General features: G+C 39.2%; 1 long non-coding RNA gene across 1 annotated transcript in view; it reads left to right on the forward strand.

Annotated features, from left to right (window-relative positions):
- The first annotated feature begins 941 nt into the window (after nt 1-941).
- Nucleotides 942-16310, forward strand: part of LOC128635320 (uncharacterized) — a 127208-nt gene continuing 111839 nt past the window's right edge. The window contains exons 1-2 of the long non-coding RNA XR_008398264.1: nt 942-1318; nt 1615-1666. This is a non-coding gene — a long non-coding RNA (uncharacterized LOC128635320). The remainder of the gene's footprint in view (nt 1319-1614; nt 1667-16310) is intronic.

Consider the following 16310-nt stretch of genomic DNA (forward strand, 5'->3'; position numbering starts at 1 on the left):
CAGAAATGGTTCTTCACAGCAGTGCCACAAGGAACCATGTTATCATAAATTCCCTAAAAAAAACCCTTAGTTAGTGCTTTAAGGAACCAAAGTAAGGTTCTTAAGAGTGATGCCAGGAGAACCTTTTCCAGTCCCACAAAGAACCTTATATCGTTCACTTTAACCTGTTAAGAGATGATACCATGAAGAACCAATAGAATGCTCTGATGAACCTACAATGCACTATAAAGAACTTCTTTAATCTCCAAAGAACCATATAGCTCAACTCAAAAACCCTATACAATGGAAAATGGTTCTTGACAAAAACCTGGTGCTGTAAAGAACAATTAAAGAACCTATATTATTAAGAATGTATGTGTTATTCACTATATCTTTATCTGGTACTGTTAAAGACAAAGTCTACCAGTTTGACCAGCCTGCCTGTGTTTTGGTGGCTGGTCAGTGTAAGCTAGATTTTTCAGCAGAGCACCATCTACACCTTGCTCAAGCTGTTTTAAGACAGCCTTAAATAAATTCACTTAGGTATTGTTCGTTTTCTCTTTTTTCAGTAAAAGGTAAAGATAGTCCACCAATTTGACCAACTCGGCAGCTGGTCAGGATAAGCTGGATTTTTCAGCAGAGCACCCTGTTCAGGCTGTTGTAAGATGGTAGGATATGAAATAAATAGATTCATGCAATGACACAATGGTGTTGTTTATTCTATCACTTTATGCATTTAGAAGTGGGTTTGGTGTTTTGTGGAGATGACTCGAGCGCTCTGTGATCCCCTAGCGACCTACACCGTCAGGTCTAACAAATCGGTTAATGCTTTAGCGTATACGGCTGTGTACAAAAAAAGTGCTGGGCTGTCTTGCTCACACACACACACACACACACACGCTCGCGCGCGCGCACGCACAGAGACGCGCGCGCCAGCATACTGATTTACGCAGCCTCGCAGCTTCACGTCACGCCGACTGGAGCTTCTTCCAAATGTTTTACCGCAAACACATCCAAATGTCGAAGATGTGTAGGTGATTTTGAGTGGGAGAGGTTTGAGTGTCACACAAACAAGCGTCAAGCAGTGAGCTGCTCTTAAGATGCTGCTCTGGAAGCCGTGGAGGAACAGAGGAACAGAGCCCGCGTTCAAAACACAGCCTTCGAAGCCTGTCAGTTCTCATGTAGTCGGAGAAGCAAAGAAATGATTCGGACTTTGTTGGACACAGAAAGGACAAGTGGCGTATTTCTAACTGGGATGGGGATTTTCCCGCACAGCGCGCGTTTGCCTCACCTCACCGGCATTTCACGGATATAGCCTACTAAAAGGAGGGAAATAAGGGTATTATTTATTTACGTATTATTTAATTATTTATTTCTTTATATATATATATATATATATATATATATATATATATATATATATATATATATATATATATATATATATATATTAAACTGAAGTGCCTTTCCTAGTAGTTCATGACTGGCTGTTACGTTGCTTCATCCACACATTCATTCATTCATTAATCCATTAATTCATTCATTCACACGTTCATTCACTGCCTGCTCTCTTTGGGCAAGAAGAAACGCGGTGTAGCACTTCACCGAAAAGAAATCTTTCTCCATGATAAACAGCATATTTCCCCGGAAAGACAAGCAACCAGAGAAAAAGAAATCATCAACACAGGTAAGATGTCTGGCAAAATCTTTTCACACACTTACTTGTGTGGAATTCCACACAGCTGTGGAAATAAAACAGGCTCAAGGACCTGGTGTTTTAACACTGTAGGATAGACTTACTTGTTCATTTTATATCATACACTAGACTATATGAAGCATGAGGAAGTTAGTTTAAATATAGTTTAAAAAAAAAAGTCATTCACTTTCTTCCACAATACTACACACTAGGATAACGATAAGCTTTGAGCCTATTTATTTATTTATTTATTTATTTATTTATTATTATTTTTTATTTTTCTATTACCCGGTTGGAAAATAGGGGTTGGATTAAATACATGTTGCAACAACTACTCATTCTTTTCCCTGTGAAATATAGAAAGCATCCCAACAATTACCAGTCAGGTTTAATAATACCGGCTAGAAATATATACAGTGTACTTGTTGAATTTTGTAACGTGCACGCGCAAGGCAACCTGCGTCTACGCGTGCGCGTCTCAACATGTAAGCGTGTTTTTCCTCCCTGGACTCACCGTCTAACCTTTCTATATAAGGTTGAAGTAGATACACTGTAAACGGCTGTATATGCCTATTGAAAGTAAAGAAAAATAGTCAAGTGAGCACAGAGCTGATTAAACTGACTGTTATGCTTACACGTACAGGTATAAGGCCTCACTTTCTAATTGTGCAGGATCAAAATTGTAGTCAGATCTACATTGGAGAAATGTGTCCTAGTTCATACATCACAGTTCCAAATGTACAGTATACTACATTAACTGCTGATTTCTAATCTCCATTATATTCCATTCTTCCATGAATGGATCTGACTCCAGATAAACTGTTTACAAGAGAGAATGCTTGTAAATTCCTGTTGATTTCTAAATTACTTTGCATGATATTATTCATCAATATAATGTGGCTAATAATAATAATAATAATAATAATAATGCACATTGTCATGCTTTTAGTATGTTATTAGTGAGTAACCTTGCACAATACAACAATTGAAATAACATGAAATGTTTATTTATAGTCAACTAATGAGCTTGAGTATGAGTATAGGTAAAAAATGAACTTTTCCACAATATTTTATATATATATATATATATATATATATATATATATATATATATATATATATATATATATATATATATATATATATATATATAACCTGTAATAGCACTATTGTTCTGCTTGCAGTTTGTTTGCAAACCTCTATATTGTGATACATATATAGCGTATCATAGAAATGTATTGTGATATGATATTTTTTCATATGTCCCGCCCCAAATGGAAAAGACATGTTAATATTTCATTACATCACTCTGAGACATCACCATGAGAAAATAATGTTACGCTCCAAATAGGACTCAGGAGCGCTGATGTTGAATGATAATGTGGCTGGCTTGCCAGATTAGATACACTGATTTGAGCCCAATTGCTGTCTAAAATTCACTCAGTTCACTATATCCAAGCCCTAGCTGTAACTTTGCCAAACTACATGTGCCAGGCCAAGGCCATGTTTCCCTGCTCAGTCTGGAAAATGGTGTCTACAAATCAGTTTATTCATATAAAACATGTTCAGCGGTTGATAAGGCACATGTTTATGGTTCTAATATACCATATAATATTAATACAAGCTCTGTATTAGGGGATTTCTTTTAGCATTAATATGCTGTTTAGATTTTAGTTTATTCCTGGAAGCCCCAAGAGTGGAGATATGGAACTCATTTTTCTCTTTAGAAGTTTAAATTGTTTTGCTTTCTTAACACATAAGACAGAAATAATGATGCAGCTACACAATTAGTCACTTTTCTACTCATTGTTATGATTTTTAGCTTCCTCAATAATTGAGGGGTAATTATAAGCTCTAGTGACATTGTTATATATGGGTCTGACAGCTTTATCTATCTATCTATCTATCTATCTATCTATCTATCTATCTATCTACACAGAGAGATATGCTCTCAAAATATAGGTTCTTTAATGGTTCTTTATAGAATCATAGGTTCTCCAAAGAACTTTCTTGTCAAGAATCAGTTTTCATTGTATAGGATTCTTGAGTTGAGCTATATGGTTCTTTGGAGATTAAAGACATTCTTTATAGTGCATTATAGGTTCTTCAAAGCAGTGTATTGGTTCTTCAAGGCATCATCCCTTAACAGGTTAAAGTGAACCCTGTAAGGTTCTTCGTGGGACTGGAAAAGGTTCTCCTGGCATCACTCTTAAGAACCTTACTTTGGTTCCTTAAATCACTAACTAAGGGTTTTTTTTAGGGAACTTATGATAACATGGTTCCTTGTGGCACTTCTGTGAAGAACCATTTCTGGGTTCTTTAAAGCATCAGTAAATAGATGGTTATCTAAATAACTTGAGTAAAAAGTTCTTTATGCAATTTAAAAGGGTTCTCCTATGGCATCAGGCTGAAAAACCCTTTTTGGTCCTAATTGGAACCTTTATTTTTATGAGTCTCAAACCTACATTTAAATAAATATAAAAACAGGCAAAAAAATTAAGGGAAAAATGCAATGGGGAGAATTTCACTGCCAAAGTTTAGGTTAACTTTAGGTTAACTTGTCCTCTCAGCGGGAAAATTCACTGCAAATCCAAATCAAGATGTTATCCTGACCTTTATCCTGTTGAAACATTTCTATCCTAATCAGAGTGGTCTATTCCAGGATGACATTGTCCCCATCCACAGGACGTAAGGGCTCACCAGATGGTTTGATGAATATGAAAATAATGTAAATTGTATGATACAGCCTTCGAAGTCACCAAATCTCCACCCAACTTAACACCTATGTGAGATTTTTTGTTAGACAACATGTTCCGCCACCTTCATGAAAGCACCAGGTGATGAAATATATTTTGAAAGAATGGTGTTCATCCATCCAGTACAGTTCCAGATACTTGCAGGATGTGTTCCAAGGCACAGTCTTGGCATTGGATCAATACCTTACTAAGAGATGGTTTTACCTTTAAATTGTCACCTGTGTTGTGTAGGCTCATGTATAAGAAAGTAGGACCTTGTATAAGATTATTAGTACATTTTGACATTCAGGAAAATCTGCAGTATCATTGTGATAAATAATGATTTTCATAATTATTTTAGCTATCATCATGCAGGCCTATAAAATAAATCTGTCTGTAAATAGCACTGCAGAACCTGTGACATTCTTTCCTGGCTGCTGTCTGATGGTGCTGTAGGTTAATTATCATCAGTCACTCGTTTCCTGCAATTCCTGTTCCAGATTTTTTTCTAATAGGCAGACACAGTCTCGGTTCATGTTCAGTTTATCTCTCTGCCTTATACATTTGGTTTGATTAAATATATTTAGTGTTTATTTGTGTAGACCTGGGATTTTGCCCTCATTGTTGGCTTTGAGTATATTTGTCATGGCATTTTCTTCAGTGGTACTCTAATGATTCGTTTATTTAACACTGAGTACTTCATTTATTGCTAATATGAGTAAAATGTATTTATTATTTAGAAGTACTTATCATATACTTCTGCTTAATTATGCATAGGTAGACAGCTTTTATGGGCATTTTCCTGGTCCAGAAATAAAGAACTTTACCTGATGGAGGACAGAATAATTTTATGGAAGAAATGCAAGTAGATGGAATCCTCTAGAGGTTTCCAATAGCAGTTAACTAAAATAAAAAAAGAAAATTCATTTTAGTTCATATGGATGCACATGGAAATGATGTCACTTATAGCAGGTGCTGACAGAATGCTGAGGTTACATGCATGATGCTATTGATTTTTTAATCAATTGATGAATAAAACTATTGTTCACTTTCAAAGGGAACTTCAACGTTGTATTTAGCATAACACTATGGGGAGCACCTCATAGTGTTATACTAAATGCAACGTCTCGTTCCCTTCTCAGAGAACAGGGTTACATGTGTAACCCAGACATTTTTTGTTATTATGTTTACTGTTATTGTATATATAGTGAGGTCGAAAAGTCTGAGACCCTTTTGAAAATCTGGGATTTTTGTTTCCATTTAAAATTGGAAATAAGCATAAATAAGAAGGTTTTTGAATTCTGAAATATTTAAAACAAAGAAAGTAAATGTGCAATGCCTCAAAAATATATTATTCATGATTCTGCGCAATTTCTGCACAAGGTCCCTATTTATATATAAGCAAATGTGTGATATTGTTAACTGCTTTGTAGAAAAGGTCAGATTATCCTCATGTTCAGATGACATGCTGATGAATTTGATCTAAAATGGATCATAAGGTTTTATAACAACTTGTGGAGTCCATGCCAGCTCGAGTTCACACTATCATTACAGCAAAAGGGAGTTATGCCAAATACTAGGAAACTCTGAAATTCACTTCAATATTTCAAAAATTCTATTTTCACTCAGGTTTTTCAATAATATAATTTGTAATTAAAAATATTGTATTAAATTAGAAAAGAATGCAGAACAGAAACATTTTCACTAGTTGTCTTGAATTTTTTGACCCCACTGTATATGTGCCAAAAATACTGAAGACCCTAAGGAATATTTTAAATAAATGCAAACAAATTGTCATACCTGAAAAACATTTTTATTTGCTCTCAGTCCCCAGGAACTCTGTTGTTGCCTTTAACCATGTCTTGTTTCCGTGGTCGCACACATTTAAAATCCCTTTCTTGTCCATTACCATGGGAAAAAAACAAAGAACTTTCAACACAAATGAGACAGAACTTAAATATCCCTCTACTAGTATATTTAATCTTGTTAGACATTACAAGAAGAGACTCAGCACTGCTATTGTCTCCAGTACAGGTGTGAGTTTTTTAAATGTATTTTTATTTTATTAATCTTTTAAAAAGAAAAAATACACTACATATAAACTTTTGTGTTTTAACAAAACTATACAATGTCAAAATAAGTCCTACCCGAATGATCACTTCTTTTTTTTATGTTATTTTCTGGGTATTTTCTCGAATGGTACCAATAATTCTAGAAGGCACAATGTACAGTGGTGCTTGACAGTCTGTGAACCCTTTCAAATTTTCTATATTTCTGTATAAATACGACCTAAAACATCAATAGATTTTCACACAAGTCCTAAAAGTAGACAAAGAGAACCCAATTAAACAAATGAGACAAATATATTATACTCAGTCATTTATTTATTTTTAAGGAAAATGATCCAATATTACATATATGTAAGTTGCAGAAATATGTGAACCTTTGCTTTCTGTATCTGGTGTGACTCCCTTGTGCAGCAATAACTGCAACTAATGTTTTGATAATTGTTGATCAGTCCTGCACATCAGCTTGGAGGAATTTGAGCCCATTCCTCATCACAGAGCAGCTTCAACTCTGGGATGTTGGTAGGTTTCCTCACATGAACTGCTTGCTTCACTGCCTTCCACAACCTTTCTATTGGATTAAGGTCAGGACTTTAACTTGGCCATTCCAAAACATTCAAGCATCACTATATGTAGTAAAATCTAGTTCCCTTTCAAAGGGAACTCAACATTGAGTGAGCTTCACGTTGTGATAAGTGCCCTTACGCGGAACCTATTTCTGAAGTCTCTGTGAAATCATGCCTATCACCTGAAGTGGTCAGGTGATGTGGCAATTTCGCATGTCGCATGACTATAAAACGGTACCTATGAACCACGTCATCGGAGTTATCTTCAGCGAAAGACTGCATATCAGTTGTTTCTGTGAATGCTTGCAAAAAAACTATTTTATATACAGTATCTCACAGAAATGAGTACACCCCTCACATTTTTATAAATATTTGATTATATCTTTTAATGTGACAACATTGAAGAAATGACACTTTGCTACAATGTAAAGTAGTGAGTATATAGCTTGTGTAACAATATAAATTTGCTGTCCCCTCAAAATAACTCAACACACAGCCATTAATGTCTAAACCACTGGCAACAAAAGTGAGTACACCCCTAAGTGAAAATGTCCAAATTGGGCCCAAACTGTCAATGTTTTGTGTGGCCACCATTATTTTCCAGCACTGCCTTAACCCTCTTGGGCATGGAGTTCACCAGAGCTTAACAGGTTGCCACTGGAGTCGTCTTCCACTCCTCCATGATGATATCACGGAGCTGGTGGATGTTAGAGACCTTGTACTCCTCCACCTTCCGTTTGAGTATGCCCCACAGATGCTCAATAGGGTTTAGGTCTGGAGACATGCTTGGCCAGTCCATCACCTTCACACTCAGCTTCTTTAGCAAGGCAAAAGTTGTTATCATGCTGGAATACTGCCCTGCAGCCCAGTCTTTGAAGGGACGGGATCATGCTCTGCTTCAGTATGTCACAGTACATGTTGGCATTCATGTTTCCCTCAATGAACTGTAGCTCCCCAGTGCTGGCAGCACTCATGCAGCCCCAGACCATGACACTCCCACCACCATGCTTGACTGTAGGCAAGACACACTTGTCTTTGTACTACTCACCTGGTTGCCGCCACACACGCATGACACCATCTGAACCAAATTTATCTTGGTCTCTTCAGACCACAGGACATGGTTCCTGTAATCCATGTCCTTAGTCTGCTTGTCTACAGAAAACTATTTGCGGGCTTTTTTGTGCATCATCTTTAGAAGAGGCTTCCTTCTGGGAAGACAGCCATGCAGACCAATTTGATGCAGTGTGCGGCGTATGGTCTGAGCACTGACAGGCTGACCCCCCACCCCTTCAACCTCTGCAGCAGTGCTGGCAGCACTCATACGTGTATTTCCCAAAGACAACCTCTGGATTTGACGCTGAGCACGTGCACTCAACTTCTTTGGTCGACCATGGTGAGGCCTGTTCCGCTCATGGCTCGCTCTGAAGGTAGTTGGGTTTCAGAGACTCACGGATCTGGGCTGGCTGGCTGCCTCAGCAGTCTCAGGTCCTGGGGATCCCGTATGGATCTGGTACAGGAGCCGGAGACCAGCGCAGCTCTATTTCTTGCTCTGTCTTCCGGGTCTGGCTTTCCGCCGGGTTTTGGAGCTTGCGTCACTACTCCTCCTTCCGGTATGGAAAGCCAGCCCACCCTCTCTGACTTCAAGGTGTCAGAGGGGGGAGCCATTGCATTAAAAATGGAGAGCAGATCTCAAGCATATAAAAAGCTGCTTGAAGTGATTACTAGTGCTGTAGAGAAACTTAATCTAGACTGGCCCAGGGAAGAGAAAGTGGCTCGTAGCAGGCTGGACGAGCACTAGCTCCCCAGTGAATATAAATCTCCCTGACATCGCAGAAAACACTCCTTTTTCCCAGAAGTGCATGATGAAATATCACACTTCTATGGAAAAACCATACACTAGCCATGTTTATAACCCCACAACATCAGATTATTTGGCCATTGTGGGGAATGAAAAACTCACGTATTTGGCTATGCCAAAGGTGGAGGAGGCGCTTGCGAGCTACCTCTCTTCTTTGATTGGAGGAAATTATGGGGGGCCAGCTTTGTCATCCAAGCCATGCAAGGCCACCTTTTATGAGGTGAAACAGTGAATGGTGGCATGCAGCCAGTTCCTTCACCGTTGTGTTGAGTTCGGCACTGGTGTAAGGGAGGCACAAAAGGCAAGTGTGGTGGCCTGCCTCCCCCCTCAGAGAGCCAGGGGGACCAAGTGGCCACAGTTGCAGCCTGCTAGTAGGCCTGATCTGAGAATGATCATAAATGCAAAGACAACAAAGAAGGAATGGCTCTGATGGGCCACAGAGGGAATTATCAGGGGACATGAGGTTGTGAAGGCAGTTAGCACCCAGTATTACTGTAGGGCCTTCCCTAGCCAATGCCGTCCCAAGTTTTCAATCTTCTCTGGTCAGCGAGCTATCACAGGGCAACAAAAATCTGATTCTTTCCCTCCAATAAATGTGGAAGAGTTAAAGTAACTAAAAGACCATCTGGCAGCATGGAAACTACTGCCAAAACTACTGTCTCCATGGGTTCTGTCCACCAGAGAAAATGGTTACCGGTTCCAGTTCAGAGCTGAACCCCCCCAGTTCAAAGGTGTGCTCACCACATTAGCCAGCACAGAACAGAGCTCAATGTTAGTGCAGGAAGTAAGATCTCTCTTGCACAAAGGGGCCATAGAACATCTTACTCTGAGGGAGGTTTGTACAGATGTTATTTCCTGTTCTTCAAAAAATATGGGAGTATGTGGCTCATTTTAGATCTGCACTATCTGAACCATACTCTTTGGACATACAGGTTCAAGATGTTGACACTCAAACATATCGTTCCACAGATTCAGTTTGAGGATTGGTTTGTGATAATACATCGAAAAGACGCATATTTTCACATAGAAGTATTGCCCAGTCACAGGAAGTTCCTAAGTTCACATTTGGAGGCAATGCATACCAATATTGGGTTATTTCCTTTGGTCTAGCTTAATCCCCATAGCTGGCTCCAGAGCATCTGTGTACTAAGCTACCTGTACAACCGTTTAATTCTAGCACGTTCCAGGGAACTGGCAATTCAACATCGAGATGTTGTTCTCACCCACATGAGGAGCCTGGGGCTCAGGTTGAACCCCAAGAAAAGTATGCTTTCTCCAGTGCTGAAGCTTGAAACACACATAGGGTCAACCCTATCAACATTGACCAAGATAAATCTGGGTATCCCCTTTAGTCTCTATGAGAGACTGTTGTGGCTTATGGCAGCAGCAGCCAACGTCATTCCATTGGGCCTATTGCACATGAGACCGTTTCAGTGGTGGCTAAAAAGTTGTTGGGTTTCATCCAAGGACAAAACCCCTGAAAGTAATCAGTGTCACGTGGTGAAGCCTATGTGCTCTACATGCTCCCCGGTATCTTTCCTCCTCAGTTAAGAGGTCACCATGTGTTAGTTATGACAGACAACACAGTACTGGTCTCATATCTCAATCACCAAGGGAGGATTACGTTCATGCCCTCTGTCTAATTCTTCTCTGGGCGGGGGGAAAGTTTTGTCAATGAGTGCAATGTACATTCCAGGCAACCGGAATGTGGGAGCAGACATCCTGTCAAGGCAGGGGCTGAGGCCCAGGGATTGGAGGCTCCATCCACAAGTGGTGGAATTTGTATTTGTTTGGGCAAGTGGAAGTGGATGTGTTCGTCTCCGAGGAGACAACACACTGCCCACTGTGGTTTGCCCTCATGCCATGGTGCACACGTCACTGAGGTCATGTCTACGCTTTTCCCCTATCGCTCTACTCCCACAAGTTCTAGTGAGAGTTTGTCAAGACTGTCTATGTCTGCTGCTAGTAGCACCTTATTGGCAACCTTGAATATGGTTCTCAGAGATAACATCCTGCTAGACGGCATTCCCTGGGAGATTCCCATTTGCATGTGGGTCTGGCCCCTGAGAGGCACCAGCTCATAGATTCTGGTCTCTAAACCGAGGTTGTAGAAGAAAATTGTATGCGCTCAAGTGTCGACTTTTTGTCTCATGGTGTGAGGAACGTTAGTTAGATCCAGTAAACTGCGCAATAGCTACAGTCCTGGAGTTCTTACAGGGATTTTTCTTTCTTGTAGAAAGAGCAGGGTTGGCTCTTTCTACAATCAGGGTCTACATGGCCACCATTACAGCCAGCCATACCTCTATTGATGGAGCCTCTGTGGGGCAACATCCTCTAACATCGAGGTTTATGTGTGGTATCAGGTGGCTGAGGCCCATTTGCAGACCATGTATACCTTCCTGGGACCTGTCTGTGGTCCTGGAATGTCTGTCAGGTGCCCTAATTGAGCCCTTAGAGTCAGCCTCAGAGAAGCTTCTGACTCTAAAGGTAGCTCTTCTGCTGTACCTAACATCTCTCAAGCAAGTAGGAGATGTACAAGCGCTATCCGTAGCATCTTCCTGCCTTGATAGTAGTGTTGCAGGCTTTCTGCCCTCCTCCATTCCTCACACCAGAACAAGAGAAATGGCACCTAATGCATCCAGTAGGGGTTCTCTATACTTATGTCCACCGCTGCGGCCAGTGGTGCAAGTCAGAGCAGTTGCTGGTCTGCTTTGGCAGTGACAATAGAGGTGATGCTGTGTCGAAGTAGCGCATCTCTAATTGGATAGTGGAAGCAATCTCTATTGCTTATGAGGTGCACGGTCTTGCTCTGCCTCTGGGCACAGGGGCTCATTCCACTAGAGGGGTTGCATCCTTGAAGGCTTTATCCAAAGGGGTACCCTTGCAGGATGTGCGTGCTGCGGTGGGGTTGTCTATGCCACACACATTCATTCGATATTACAGTTTGGACATAGATTCTACCTCGGCCTCAAGTGTCTTGCAGTGACCCTCTGGCTTGGATCTTTTTGAATAGGCCATGCCCTCAATATGACTGAGTGGGTATTCTCGTTTGCACAGTGTGAGGCTCACGTAATGTTGCGTTCCCTTTGACATCTGGATTACGCATGTAACTCTGTTCCCTGAGAAGGGAACGAGATGTTGCGTAGCTTTGTCATACTGGAGCATGCCTGTGAATTGTGTCTTTGCTTCAGATAATAGTGTTGATGACGTGGTTGACAGGTGCCATTTTATAGTGGCACCTGTCACTATAACTACGCGCCATGCAAAATTACCATGTCACCTGACCATGGCAGGCCTATAAATAGGCGTGATTTCACACAGATTTCAGATACTGGAGTCTGAGGGTGCTTCCCACAACATGAAGTTCAAATAATGTCTTGTTCCCTCCTCAGGGAACAGGGTTACATGCGTAACTCAAACATTTTATTGTATAGTGATAATTAAATCTAATATTTCACCTCTTGTCACTCATAAATGTTTACATTTCAGCTGGTACACAATTGTTTATGCTTGTTGAGAATAGTTTCAAGTTACTTTATGTGTCAATTCATTTACAAATATTAAAAGCAGAAAAGACTGTAAACTATATGCATTTAATCTTGGAGCGCAGTATTGATTCTATGAGGAAGGTAATATTGAATATTTATTTAAAGCACCACTAAAGAACAGCACAGCTGATTCATCATGCTTAATACTTCTTGACACAAATCTGCAAAACAGCTTCTTGTAGGTTGATTTCAGAACACTGCAACTGCTTAATTATTTTCCTGGAGAGAGACAAAATTCCGCCACCCTCTTACTGCTCTGTTACTGGATCGATTCAAACGTTCCATTCTATAAGCAATGGCTTTGTTTTTAGAAATGTTAGCTGTAAGACATGCTAAAAAATAGTATGGTATACACTCGCTGGCCACCTTAATAGCAACATCTGGAAAACTGCCCATTCATGCAATTATCCAATCTGCAAATTATGTGGAAGTAGCACAATACATAAAATGATTCAGCTACATGCCAAGAGCTTCAGTTGATGTTCATGTCAAACATCTGAATTGGAGAAAATGTGATTTCAGTTATTTTGACCATAACATGGTTGTTAGTGCCAGAAAAGCTGGTTTGAGTATTTTAAAAACTGCTGATTTTCTGGTACTTCAACACACAAGAATCTCTAGGGTGAAAAACAAGAAACTCCTGTGAACGGTGGTGCTCTGAGTGTAAATGCCTTGTTGATGAGAGAGGTCAGAGGAGAATGGCCAGATATGAAGGCTATGGTAAGGAGCAGAAAAGCATCTTAGAATGCACAACAACGGTTTGAACATTGAGCTAGATAGGCTACAACAACAACAAAAAAGATCAAAAAAGATCGGAAAAGATCAATTGACATTTTCATCTTCAGCTGTCCAGTGAATCTCTGCCCATGATTCCTGTTCTTGGCTGATAGAAGCCGAGTGGAAACCTATTAGCTCGAGCCATTCTCCTCTGTCCTCTCTCATCAACAAGCCTGCAGAACTGTTGCTCATTGGGTGAGTTTCTGAGTTTCACTTTGTAGTGTTTTTTGTAGGTTTGACAGGTTTTGGAAGTAAGGTGAAAGTAAAGTAATTAGTGATCGTTTTACTTTTTAAATTCAGTAATCAGTAAAGTAATCAGATTACAATTTTAAAATAGTAATTACTAATCTGTAGTGGATTACTTTTTTTGAGTAACTTACCCAACACTGAAAACAACAGGGTCTACTACAGCCTACCATTCAGACTTTTTGTGCTTGAGCCCTTATCCCCCCCTCCCCTCCATTAATGATTGCCTATTATTCACTGGAAAATAACAAAAGTCTTATAATACAGCAGAATGAGGGAGGGTGGTAAATGCAGTGAAAAGTAGGAAGCATAACAGTACAGTTTTTGATATAATCCTGTTACAAATTGCTTCTCTAATGTCCTTCGTGAATCCATGAATGGTTTCTGACAGTTGTAGGAGAGCAAAGTAAACAAACATCATTTTAAAATGACTGTCCAGTTATAATTACTATCAAAATTATTTCAGAAGTGTTTGATTTTACACTCCATTATAGGCCATTTCCTTGTCAAATCTTTCAGCCATTTTTCTCTTTTGGCCAAAAACTGAAAGTGCATTTTTAGAAAAATATATATATGACCCAAATATTTTATTGGCATCTGTAATAAATATAGTTAACTGATGTGATATACTAATTATAGTTACAGACATTGATAGACTGTTTCACATTTATGGACTAAAAACTAAAACAACAATCCCATGAACCATGACAGAAAGTGTGAGCACCTCATCAGTGCATCTTTCAAGTGGAAAGTTCAAGAAAGCTGCTCAACTGTCAGTTATTCTGGATGTCAATTGTCTCATGTGTAATTTTTATTACAGAAAAATGAGGACTGCTCTTTTAGCGCATTTTTGTATTCTGTTGTTAAAATACAGAGCTCCTATGCAAAATGTATGAAAGTCTGAAATGGCACAGTTTTATTACCTCTGGCCTACCCGGTGAGCAGCCAAATATATTGCTCCTTTGCCCCTTGTTGTCCGTAGTCTCCTTTTTGAATTTTTTTTTAATATAACTATTTTTGGAAAAGCTTTTTTGAGGCCTTTATGAAGAGACAAACTTTTATTGAGTAATCTAATTACTGTATAAATAAAAAGCCCTTGGTAGAGCTACAGCCACAACCAATTAACAGTGTGGAGATGGTGAGTTTATTTTGTTTAAAATCATTCGGGCCAACTCTAGACTGTATTCATGTTGTCATGTTGTATTTATAGTATTACACTCCTTTGGTGAATGATATAGCAGAGCAAAATTCTATGTAGTATAAACACTGCTTTTTTATGCAGCATTCTTTTTCTTTTTTCACTTGTGTACATAAGTGACGCATACACACCACTGAAAGCACACAATGTTTCTATGTGTTTTTTTATATCATTTGTTATTTTGGTAATGATATGTGAGGAAACACTTGCACATACATATATCTGCTGCGATTCGCTGCCCCACCGTCTCGTGTCATATTTTATCAGGCTTTATAGTAATTAGGGATGACTGTCCCCATCCCCAGTGTTTCACTAACAGGGTTATAATTTTGTCATTAATTTTCTTGATAAAAATGAAGCATGAAATCCTAATAATAAATCCTAGGCTATGTTCAGTTGAAATTAAAATGCATTTTATCATGGACATCATATTGTCTTTTTCAAAACATTAACAGTGTATTGTTTAATTTGATTAATACCATCTGTTTGAATATCGGTTTATTAGGCTATGCTGTAGTTTTGGTGTTCTTTCGAAAGGTATCCGCTAAGGTTAGATACATTGCCCTGTCCACATTATATGCTAATTTTCAGCTTCCGTGTCAAATATGTTTACTAGTAAACCAGGAAATATTGGCCATAGTTGATGGCCAAATTGATAGCTTCTCAATCTGGGTATGTGTGCCTGTCATTAAAAATGAGATTGTTACCTCCTGTGTGAAAACCCCTTAATGTGTACTGAGTCTGTTATTTTTTTCATTTAATCCCCTGGTAAAAGACAATCAAAGGTCCAGTAAAAAATCACCCAAGGACCAGATCTGTGCCACTAACTGAATAGCCCTGCAATAACATGTCTGGCTAAACCAATTAAACACATTTATTGCTGTCACAAAGACAAGGAATGATCTAATATAACCACCATGTCCTAGAGCACTAACACATGAGTGAACACTCATGTTCACATAAAAACACAGACATAAAAGTAATGGAAGCCTGCTGATTTCTATGTAGCCAAGTCTGATCGAAAACATAACAACCTTTTCTTAATTTCCTGTTCATATTTTTGGAACTGTATTAGCCTGCTATGAGTATACAGTATTTGAATCCTTACCTATTTTTTTTACCATGATTATGAATTTGATTGGACTGTTGGCTTTCAAAATACCAAGATTATAAACTCACTGTGCACTTTATTAAGAACACATGTATACCTTTTTATTCATTCAATTATCTATTCAGCCACTTACATGGGAGCAGCATAGAATGCATAGAATCATGTAGATACAGGTCAATAACTTCAGTTACTGTTCCCATCAGACATCAGAATGGGGGGAAAAAATGTGATCTCAGTGACTTCAGTGACTGTGGCACGGTTGTTGGTGTCAGACCAACTGGTTTGAATATTTCAGAAACTGCTGATCCCCTGGGATTAAATACAGAACAGTCTCTAGAGTTATAACTAAATGGCAGACATACCTTGCTGATGAGAAAGGTCAGAGGAGAGGGGCAGACTGTAAGGCTACAGTAACTCAAATAGCCACACTTTGCAATTGTGGTGAGCTGAAAAGTATCTCAGAATATGCAATACATCAAACCTTGTGATGGACAGGCTACAGCAGCACATGGGCTCCATGTCAGCCAAGA

The sequence above is a fragment of the Ictalurus punctatus genome, chromosome 17 (assembly GCF_001660625.3).
Source record: "Ictalurus punctatus breed USDA103 chromosome 17, Coco_2.0, whole genome shotgun sequence".
NCBI lineage: Eukaryota > Metazoa > Chordata > Actinopteri > Siluriformes > Ictaluridae > Ictalurus > Ictalurus punctatus.